This window comes from Columba livia, chromosome 7, assembly GCF_036013475.1.
Source record: "Columba livia isolate bColLiv1 breed racing homer chromosome 7, bColLiv1.pat.W.v2, whole genome shotgun sequence".
NCBI lineage: Eukaryota > Metazoa > Chordata > Aves > Columbiformes > Columbidae > Columba > Columba livia.
This window is the reverse complement of record NC_088608.1, coordinates 33,669,362-33,680,397: the sequence shown is the minus strand read 5'-3', so window position 1 is coordinate 33,680,397 and position 11,036 is coordinate 33,669,362. Positions and strand designations below refer to the sequence as shown.

Below are 11,036 nucleotides of genomic sequence, written 5' to 3'. Positions count from 1 at the left end.
CTTGCTTCCATCCGATGCCTGTGCAATCCAGCTGCACTTTGCTCCAGACAAAAACTTCTGGTCCAAGCTAACCAAGGAGCTGAGCTGCTGCTCTGATAATTGAAGCACCTCTCTCATGTGTGGCACTGCACAGCTTAGTGGGAGCCTGTGAAAGGGAATAAATGGGATTTGCTCTCTGTAGTGCTCACTGTTGCTTTCTTCTCGTCTCTGTAACCTGGTAGTGCACCCAGGAAGCCTGATTTAATGCGTAGTCCTTTCCACACTTGTGCGCACCCATGTCCTGTGTCACTGAAGCTGTGCAGCTCCTACAAATGCCTGAAAAATCCCACCCGCTGAATGTTGCTGTCTCTCCCTGCCTTTCTACATATCCTCTTTGGCAGCTTTACGTTTTCTTGAACCTCTCCGAGCTGCTTATACAACTGATATCTGAGCAGCACACAAATCTTCATTTGTGACCTTCATATACAGTCAACTGGGGCCATGTGCCTTCAGCACTGCGTGATTGAGGCTCCTTGTAATTTCACTCTTCAGTGCTCCATTGCAGGCTGGAAAAGAAAGCAAGCCTTGATGTAAGGCCATAGAAGAAAACAACACAATCAGATTCATCATTTTTTTTTCCCACTCTCAGGTTCAGGTTCAACTTGTCCAAACCTGTCCCCTCTTTGTTCTGGTCCGCATGCAAAGAAAAGCCCTTGCTAGTGGGTGCATACAGTGACTCTCTCAAACAGGGTTAAGTTAGTATACAGGAGTTCCATGGGATCCCTTACACCTGGGCCTGATTCTGCCACCTGGGGTGACACCACAGTGGGTACATAGCTGAACAGCATTTGTTGGCTTACTGTGTGTTAGTAAGGGTGGCAGAAGAATGGAGGCACAGTAGGTAGCACTGATGGAGAATTTAGGATTTTGTTGGTTTTTTTGTTTTTTTTTTTTTTTCCCCAGATGTGGTTTCTTAAGAACTGTTACTGGAAAAACTTTAGATTTAACAAATCAAAATTAAAAAAACAAACAAACCCATCCAAACCCAAAAAGTAAGGAAATAGGGTTTGTTTTTGTTTTGTTTTTTTTTAAATTGCATCTAATTGATAATCTGACTGCTTTGGAGAAAAATACGTTTTAATGTGAAAATATCTGTTTTGGTCGGAATAAATATTTTCCACTGGAGTAAAGACAGATGGAATATTTTCGCCCATTCCTGCAGCAGTGTCTCACTCCTGACTGCGTGTAGCTAGTTTGGAGGAATAAGCTTCTTTAAGGGTTCAGACTATTAAAAACATCTGCTTTCCCATGTATCCTGAAACACTGCAATATTTGCAAATGGAGAACATGTATCATGTTTGTCCTAGCCACCATAAAACATCGGCTCCACAGTTTAAATTGTGGGATTTTAATTATGGTGTGGATATATTATTCAGTCCTATGTAATGCACTTCTCGTTATGGTGCTGTGATCTCTTTTCCTTGGTTGGAACTGGGCCAGTTGACCATATTTGCAGTGTGTGGCCAAACATCAAATGCATCCGAATAAGCAAAGTAATCACTTCCAGACTAAACACAATTCAAATTTGTTTAAAATATTGAACAAGCTTCATCACTGGGAGATGTCTCTCTGTGACATCAAGCCCCTATGATGTGTCACTGCTAGTGCCAATCGCTTTTTCTCGTGTTTAGGTCTAAAAGCACTGGGTTCCCTGAACTCCACTGAAATCTTCCTTTGACTGCGGTAACTCCTGGCTGAGCACCAGTCTCTGTTTTACATCTGAGCATCTCCAAGAATTAACAGCTACGTCTTCAGTGGCCCCTGTGGAACAAAGAGTTGTAACAGTTCTCCTTCTCTTTCATATGGGAAAGCTGGATTGTGAACAGACAATAATCCTCATCTGTTTAGCTTGGAATATCTTGGGGGAAGCTGGTGACAGTACTAGAGGAAAGCAGAGATTTGGCATTAGCTGAGTTCACTGCAAGGCCCTTATTTTTCTAGCAAAACTGTTTGCTGGTGGTCAGGGAGAAAGGGAAGCAAAGGTGCTTCAGATCTCAGCTGTGCTGGAAGAGCAAGTAGAGCCTATGCATGTGTGTGACTTTTATTCCTTCCTACTTGCACACACTTTAACAGTTAGGAATTTTTTAGGCTTTTTTTCTGTTTTATTGTTTAGTCCTGATGCTGTCCTGACAGCATGCTCTTCGCTTCTTCTTGCTTTCTTTGCCTTTTAATTTAATTCACCAAGGCACTGAGGTAGAAGTCTGTATGTTTATATTGCATTTTGAAGACAGAGCAGCGAGCACTTTATCTGAATGGCAACATATTCTACATGCATTCAGGTGCTGTTCTAAGCGTGTCTCATCCTGTTATGTGTGGTACCAAAGGCAGTGAGGATGTCCAGTGCTTGCAGAGCCACTTGTAAGTGGTCCCACAGCAAGAGGGCAGCAGTGCTGCTGTAGATGCTGGCCAGGAGATGTGATGCTTGGCTAAAGCTCTGCTTGTGTTACAGAATAAGGGTAGGACAGTACAGCCCTCCTGCCTACATATATGCTCTTTTGCTAATTTGGCTGTTTTCTTGCTGGCTACGTTTCTGTGGTTGTGGAAAGAGTTTATAATGCATCTGTGGTCCTTAAAAATTCTCTGGCTCCCTATTTCTCTGAAGTGAAGGGTGCTATTAAATATAGCCTCCCACCAAATTCCAGTGACTAATCACACGCAGACCATAGTTCCAAACTAGCCATGACTCAGACACCAACGACCCTCTGAGTAACGCTGCAGGAAGAGCTAAAACACTCCTTCCCTGGTCTAGCACAGGCAATGGGAATGCTGAATAAGAGCAGATCAAATAACAGGGCTGGTTCCTAAGCCAAAAAAAAAAAGGGCGTCTGCAGCCACTAGGTATTGCTCAATGTTAACACTGAGCTTTCACATGGCCACAGCTGAAGCGTGGTGAAGAAGCTGAACACAGATGATGCAAAGGGCTGAGGCAGACTCACTTTCTCTGAGCAGAGGTGACAGGAGAAGTCTTCATCGAGAAGCTTTGCTTTGAGTTTAACAAGACATTTAGGCAGGGCAGAGGGGAGGCCTTGGTCCCAGTGACACCATTTATGTTTAAAGTTAGGTGTAAGTTTGAGCATCCTGCTGGTATCGTGCTTTGGATGAGAGTTAAAGGATCAGTTCCTGAACAAGCTTATTCCCACCTAGAGATGCAGTTTTCATCTTAGACTTCTTAAGTTCTTTACAACTGAACTCTGCCTTCCTGTTTCAAAATCATTTTTCTTGAATAGCAACGTGGTCTATCGTTTCAACCTGCTCCTGTAATGCTTGTGCTTGCTGCAATTATTTTTGTACGCTCCAAAGTGTCATTTTTTTTTTCTCTAATTGTACCTAAATAGTAAATGACACATTGAAGAACATGACACATGATTGTTTCAAAATTGTTTGAATACAAGAATGAAGATAGAGAGTCTGTGGCAAGTTGCTGTGTTTATGAATAAATGGGCTCAAATAAATTAGCTTCCCAAAGCAAGTGCAGCCACTAAAAAGTCCTTCTAAATGTTTCTGGCTTTTCTGAACACATTCTTACCAGTATGTTCAGTTAGAAAAATGCTTTTATATCTACTGAGAAATGTCTATTCTGATTTTTCAGAACCCGAAGTTCTGAAACTTAAAACAAAAAAGTGCCACTGTTTATATTCCAAGAGCATTCAAGATTTTCTTTAAGAAGTTGCTTTCCTCAAAGTTTTTGTTTTGTTAAGAAGAGGGTGTTCAGAGCTAAGGCTGGATACACAGTTTTGTCATGTTTATGAAGTCTTGAAAGCATCTGGATACAGTATGGAAACCTCAACCAAAAACTTCTTCAAGTCTCTTTTTAATATAATCATCTGGGCTTACTCCATTAAACTATGTATTTATTGGATTTGTATGGAAGATGAGGTAAGAATCAAACTGATATTGTTGAATTTAAGGGTGTTGCTAAGATTATATCACTTTGAGGATGTTAAATTGTGCATGTTAATAGTATGCACTTTCAGTGCCTAATTGCTACTTCTACAATTGATTCACAACCATCACAGGTGTCAAACGTATCAACTAGAGAGCAATGTCTGTTCAGTGTACACTTAAACCAACATTGTGGCATGTCCTTTTCTTAAGTATCATGGAGCAAAGAAAGAAAGTAAACATCGTGCATGTCCCCGAGTTTGCAACACATAACTCGTTTGACATCATTGGCATCAGTTGCTTAATTACCAAGTGGGAATGTTTGTAAAATGAAATACAAAGTTTCTGTCTTTACCTTTACCCTGTCTTTGTCTCCTATAAAATTATCAATGATGTTTTAACTGTTCTTCTTAGTCTGTTATAATACTGTTACTTGCAGATGTGATGATATCCACCCTGATAAGAAGAGCTGTATTAGATGGGCCCAAGGGTCCATCTTGCCCAGCATCATGTCTACAGCAGTGACTGTGAGTGGATGGCTGAGAAAGATGAAGCTCAATGTTGGTATATATGATATTTCCCCCTTACACTGTCCCACTCTACAGCAATTTTCAATCCAGGTTCTAACATGCTTTTTTACTATGTCTCTGCCTTAAAATTTTTGAGATTTCACAGATACACCTACAAGAATGTGTATTTCCAGGCTGAGCAGAAGAGTTCAATTAAGCTTCTGATTAGCATGACTTTGAGTTTTTCTATTTAGCAGGGTTGGAGCTGCTTAGTCTGTAATGGGAATTACACGTCTGTAAGTATTTCCAAAGAAGCCCTTGAAGTAAAATACTTGAAATGATACAATGAAAAGTTAATGTGATACTTATAATGTTTATTTCTTCCTGCTTGCAAGGCCAAAAGAAGCTGGAAAAGGAAGAAGAAATGCAGACAGAAATATACTGGAGTGTGACCATTGTTGACTGTGAATTTGTTCTTCCTGTTGGGAAGTCTTCTGCCATCTGCCCGTGCTGACACCTCATGTTCCCTGCACACACAGACCCTTCACTGGATAGCGAGACTGATAGCAACAAAATGGTGCCAGCTTACACCAAATTATCTTTGGTTCTATGGTTAGTCCCTGCTTTTGTTTCTTCTGAGCCAGTGCTGAAATTGCTAATCAGTGAAGGAGCTAATTACTAGGACAAACCACTTGCATGGAGCAATTATTTTCCCACTGAAATGCTAGTCTTGGAGAAGGTCACATTTTCTGTGCATTATTCAAGTAGCACACAAGTTTGAAGTGCTTCAGTTTCTTGCAATCCGTCTACCCTGTTTCCCCAAAAATAAGACAGGGTCTTATATTAATTTTTGCTCCAAAACATATTGCTTTTTTACATGTATAGCTTCCTGGACACTATTTGAATTGACTTTTTAAATGAACTGTAACTAGGGGTTATTTTTGGAGTAGGGCTTATTTCAAACATCCTCAAAAATCCTGGAAAATCATGCTAGGGCTTATTTTTGGGATAGGGCTTATTCTCGGGGAGACAGGGTACGGTATGGTATAAATAACTTCAGTTGTGCTTTGCATGGAGAAGAGGTGGTCGGAGAGGATAAATACGTTCTGTACTACAAGATGGGAAGTAACCTGGAACTCTTTCTGGTGACATATCCCTGAAGCTGAAGCCAGCCAACACCTGGAGCAGAGTTCCCAGCCTCTTGAAATTCCCGGTCTTAATCTAGGTTTAGGAGGTTGCTGGGCTGTAAGAGGTAAAGGAGACCAGAGCAAAGTTAACTGGTACCTGCAAAGCTGCTGTGGGAAAATGGCTTGTATCTGAACTGAAAATGGGTCAGGAGCTGGTGGATCAGTGCCCAGCAGCAGCCATTGGGATTGTCTGGAGGAAGCGGCTGAAAGCAAACAACCGTGGGGTTTGCATTGTGTCCAACAACTGGCTAGGTCACCTGCTTATCTGTGATTTATGTATCTCGTGAACAGGGCGCTCAGCTATCTGAATGAGAGGACTCACCGCTTTGGAATTAAAGCTGGGAAATGCTTTTGGAAAAACAGAAGATGTGCTGGATGAGGATAGTGTTGTCCCTCTGGCCTGGCAGGTTTGTAAAGGTTTTTTTTCCATTAAGAGGAGAAATTAATTGTATTATTTGGAGCGAGTTATTCCTTGGAAAAATGGTTATTTAGTTACACAGCATGTACGTGATGTCCTGTTGCTATGATCTCAAAAGAAACAAACAGTTTCCTTGTCAGAAATCTCCAGCTCTCTTCAGCAATTTCTGTGCACTAAAAGCTCTGTCTTCCTTCTTATACATGCCTGCATCCTGCTGCTTCATTTAGGCTTTCTCCTTTGCTGAGGTACTTGAAAGACACATTGCCTTGCCTTTGTTTAGGTCTGTGGTTGTCGGTGGATCTCAGGGTCAGTGATTACCAGCTTCCAAAGCAATTGTGTGTTTATAATATTATGGCAGATGGAGATTTAGCCCTGGAGTAAAACAAGAAGACATTTCTACTGACCTTTCTTTTGCATTTGACTCTTTGGACTATGTATAGATCTTTTCACCAGTTTGTAGATTCTTCACCCCTTGTGGACTTCAGTGTAAGAGTGAAAGATAGGCATGATGAAGGATAATTTAATTAAAGCCAGTGTTTGGTTGAGGTAACGTGATACTTCCTTCTGGCCTTAGTCTCTGAATTTATGACTACAGGACATGCAGTGCCTTGTGTCAAAACTGTAGTGGAAAGTAGCTAAGTGTGGAGGACAACAAGTATGTAGCAGCAAATTGCAGCAGAGAGACTATCCTGTAGCAAGGTGGGATAATCTGGCCCAGGTGGGAGCACATGTGCCATCCACAGTGTCTCAGAGCACCATTATTGCATGGAGTATGTTACATTACATTATTGCATGAGTGCACTATGCTCGTTCATTTCAGCTCTGTTCTTAGGGCTGATAATAGTGAGTAGCTTTGTGCCAGCCACAGCTCCCTGGGGATTTCTTGGCTGTTTGTGTAATCCCTTATGTGCTGGACCTGATGATCTCCAGCAACATGGATCCTTCCCTTCCTAAGGTGGCTGCTGTTTGCGCTGGGATTTCCCAGCATATTCAGACAGCAATGAGTCTGCTTCTTGCATGGAAGGCTCATATCTCCTGTGGATGCACAAACTGATTGTACGGCACGTGCACAGCTCTCTGAGAGCAGTATTTCGCTGAGCTGCTATTCACCCTTGTACAAGTCTGTCAGATACTTGCTGAAATCTTTGACTAATGGAGAAAATCTTAAATGCCTTTCAGACGTGGTCTGTGGACAGGAAAAAAGCATAAATGTTAAGAAATATGACTGTGCCTCTTCAAATCCCACAGACTATACATTGTGAGTGATTAATATTCTGTGGTGCTACCTGGCCTCCTCTGAGCTGCAATAGAAGGAAATTTGCCTTGTGATTGAAGTTGTTATATGTGTATCTATTTCTGTGGAAGCAAGCGGGCAAACGTTTGGGTCCCATTCAACAGGTTGAGACAGAGATGAGTCAGTCACCAAACTTAGACTCCCAGCTGAACTGGTCACCCTGCCCCAGTACACACAGTATTTGACACAAAGACTGATTTCTGCTGGCTCACCTAATGAGAATTTTTATGTTGCATGTTGCAAAATCATGTCATGTTAATCCCCTGACAGCTTCTATTCTCTGCTGTGCACTGTGATGCAAGATAGACCTTCATTACCCTCTAATGTGTGATGAGGAATGGGCAGTTTCTAACCTAACCACATCTGAGCCTCTTCCTTGTCATTCCCAGCTTCCACGGGACATTTTTTGAAACATCTCATCTCTTATGTATAGCCTGTGATGGAGGACAAGATTTTCATAAACTCCTAACAGCTGTGGGATGTAAGATGAGATTTTTCCAAAACACCCTATGAACCCCACTTCTTTTGAAATCAGTGGTGAATGATCTCAATTTCCATGGGTCAGGTTTAGAGCAACAACAGGAGTTTTGTAAAGTCCTACAGATGCAGCCAAGATTTCAGCAGTCACCATCCGGAAGTCTCTCTAAAGATAAGAAAGAAAATCCCATCAAGAGACTCTAAATGAACATAAAGTTTTCTCCATTAATTTCAGCACATAATGTGGGAGCAGAGAGCTGTTGTAAATTTGCCTGAATGTTCCTGCCTCTGTTTATTGTGTAAAAAAGATATAAAAGAAATAATCTGAATGAAAGTTGATGAACTTTTCAGATATGTGATCTCCAGTTAAAGGAAATTTTGTCTTGAAGTATCAGGACTTCTTGTGAGAGACAGTGACATTAGCCCTAAGGAAAATGGGCTTCTGCTAAAATTCCCACCAGGAGCAATGCTGGAACTGAAATCTCTGTCATTAGGCTGCAGAGTTACATACAGAATTCAAGTCACATTAAGTACGAGGATACATTCACCAGTTGAGTGGGTGTAGTATCTACAACCTGTGGTCTAGACTCCCACCAGAATCCACCGCAGGCTGACCTAGCTGCCTATGGTTGTCTTCTCCATTGGCTTGAGGAAAGACAGCCCAGAATACAATGCTACATCACTTCCTAGCCCAGAGGGCCATTAAGCATGTTTGACTGGGCCCAGTTCTTGGAGAAAGACTGAACTTCAGTTTCACTGCTCCTGGGACCTGCTCCTTGAGTTCCAACTAGAAATTATTGTGCCCCCTCAAAAAGAGGTGATACAACTTTTTCCTGTAGCTGATTAAAATAGTTCAGTATTCTCAATATCACCTGGCTTGGCAAAAACCTAAAGCTTGAATGAAAACTCTACTAAAGCAAACTTTCATTTAAGTTCTCCATCTCCCAGATGTACCACTGTGAAGACTGAAGCTGCCTAAGCAGGCAGAGCAGAGCTGCCGCTCCCTGTCTGTGTGCAGTGTGTGTTCCTGGCTCTGCGTGCCTGTGTGGTAAAAATAGCTGTATTTTAAATCTATTGGAAATATTAAGGGCTTAATTATCATCTGCTTTGGAGCTTTTTTTCAGCTGAGACTGAGAAGATATAAAGAGTTTGGCTGCTGTTCCCTGCTCCCGCACCACCCAGCCATAATGACAGCTAAAGCAACTCAGTGGCTACTGTATTTTTAGTGGCCCCTCTGGCAGGAAGAGATTGGAGGGAATGTAGCTACTTCAGTGCCCCCTTGTTCCAGGCATATGCCTGTCTGTCCCCAGCAGACCCCTTGGCTGTGAGTAGCTGTTGTAGGAGCTAACTTTATATGAAAGAGGAAAAGTAAAATATATTTATAGGCAGTCTGAGCAGCACACTATTCAGGGCTAGGTTGTTGACTCATGCCCATCTGATATCATTTAAAGGGTTAGGTGTTGCCAGCGAACAAAAATAAGTGCTATTACTCCCTTCTAGTCAATAGAATTAACTATTCTTAAGTTGACATTTGCTTTTATGGCAGAAGAAGCAATGTATCTCAAGGGTCCTGTTATAAAAGTATACATTGCTGAAAAGGTGCTAATCTGGATTTCCTTGGAATTATGGTGATGGAGACTGAAATACGAGGGCAGCAAAATCAGCTCCTTTGTCGCTTATGTTCTTCTCTATTTAAAGGACCTGAAGAAGTCAAGGGTGAAGGAGACAAAAGGCAGCCCTGTTAACGCCGACGGTTCCTCCTTTTCCACGGCAGAGTCTTGGAAAGGCACTTCCCTCCTCCTCCTCATCCCAGCATGTCTCAGGAGTGTTCTCCTTGTTAAATAGAAACCATTCTGTTTCCTGTCTGTCTTGAGCCATTGGCTTTTGGCACGAGTTTTCAAGCCCTGAATCACTCTCTGGGGATGCATGCTGGAAAGCTGATGGGAACCGATTGCCTATCAGCAGCTGAGATGCAATTCTTGGCTTCAGTCTTCTTGGGAATCACAGTGTGCAGACCTGGACAGCATCATGTGCATAGTGTAAGAGACCAAGCACCTCTTGTGGGCTGAGTGCACGAAATCCTGAGGCAAATGCTTATTGCAAACTTCAGGGCATGAGGGCGGCAGGAGGGAAAAATTGTCAGCTCATAAAGCTTCGCCTCCTGGCTCAGGAGCAGGGAAAGAAATACAAAAAACAATTACAGTAGTTATTTTTCTTTTTTTAGGTCACAATTGAATTAACCATGAGATATTTAACAGTAAAGTGGAGGAGAAAGCCGAAAAAGTAGGAGAGTAACTGCTTGAAAACTGGTGAGCCAAATGCTTATTTCCAAAGAGAAAGATGCATGATTTGCTTGATGTAAGGTCACACTTACCAACAAGATCCTTGTCTTTCTTTCCCACAGCTGGAATAAAGAAACCGAGGCCAAGGCTTGAGGCATCCTGCTTGAAATGTAACATAGAGAGGAGATGCAACAGGCAGGTGGGGAAAACTGGCTGTGAAACAGGCCTCCCAAATACATCCTTACACTGCTTCCACCGTGGCTCAGAGCAGTGGCAACAGTATTTTGATTGCACTGTTGTAATTAAGGCTAATCAACACCAAATGGTGTTTTGCCTGTAGTACAGTTTTTCTGTATCATGTTTGTAGTAGTCTTCTCATAAATATTCCTGGAAAAGTTTTGGTTTTCTCCCAAATGAGAATGGGGGAAGAGAATGGCACTCATAAGAGCAAATACCCTAATAAATCCCAACCTTTCATGGGGTCTGGAAAGCTGCCTTTAAAGTGCTGCTTTGTCTCATCAGACACATAAAGCAAAATTTAGTCTGCTGCTTCCCAGGTTAGCACTGCATATTCTGGGCTGTACTCCCTATGTCTAACTAGGAAACTTATCCTGGACCTGAAAAAAAAACCCTTCCCTGATAAAGATAAATAAAAATTTATTTTATTTTTTTGACAAAATAAGATTTTCCATGATGTGAGTGGGAGAAAACTGTATCCATAAACACATAGCAACAAAGCACATCACAATAATATAGGCAAAGTAGTTATCAACAATTAGAATAGTCTCTTGGAGAAGGGCCCGAAATAGCAAAAAAGCTGCTGTATTTGTGATATGTTGATTAATGATGTGCTAATAGCTGAGACACGTCTGTAATAACTAATTGGTTTTAAAAAAATTCAGTGGAGCCAGCATCATCTTTGGCCGAAAGGGCATTTATGGTTTGCCA

At 41.8% G+C, this 11,036-nt stretch overlaps 1 long non-coding RNA gene across 1 annotated transcript; it reads left to right on the top strand.

Moving 5' to 3' along the window:
- The first annotated feature begins 363 nt into the window (after positions 1-363).
- On the top strand, positions 364-10,539 carry LOC135579880 (uncharacterized). Its single transcript, XR_010473750.1, has 5 exons — positions 364-4,726; positions 4,826-5,042; positions 5,909-6,024; positions 10,031-10,115; positions 10,211-10,539. It is a non-coding gene; the product is annotated as an uncharacterized LOC135579880 (long non-coding RNA).
- Positions 10,540-11,036: the final 497 nt, after the last annotated feature.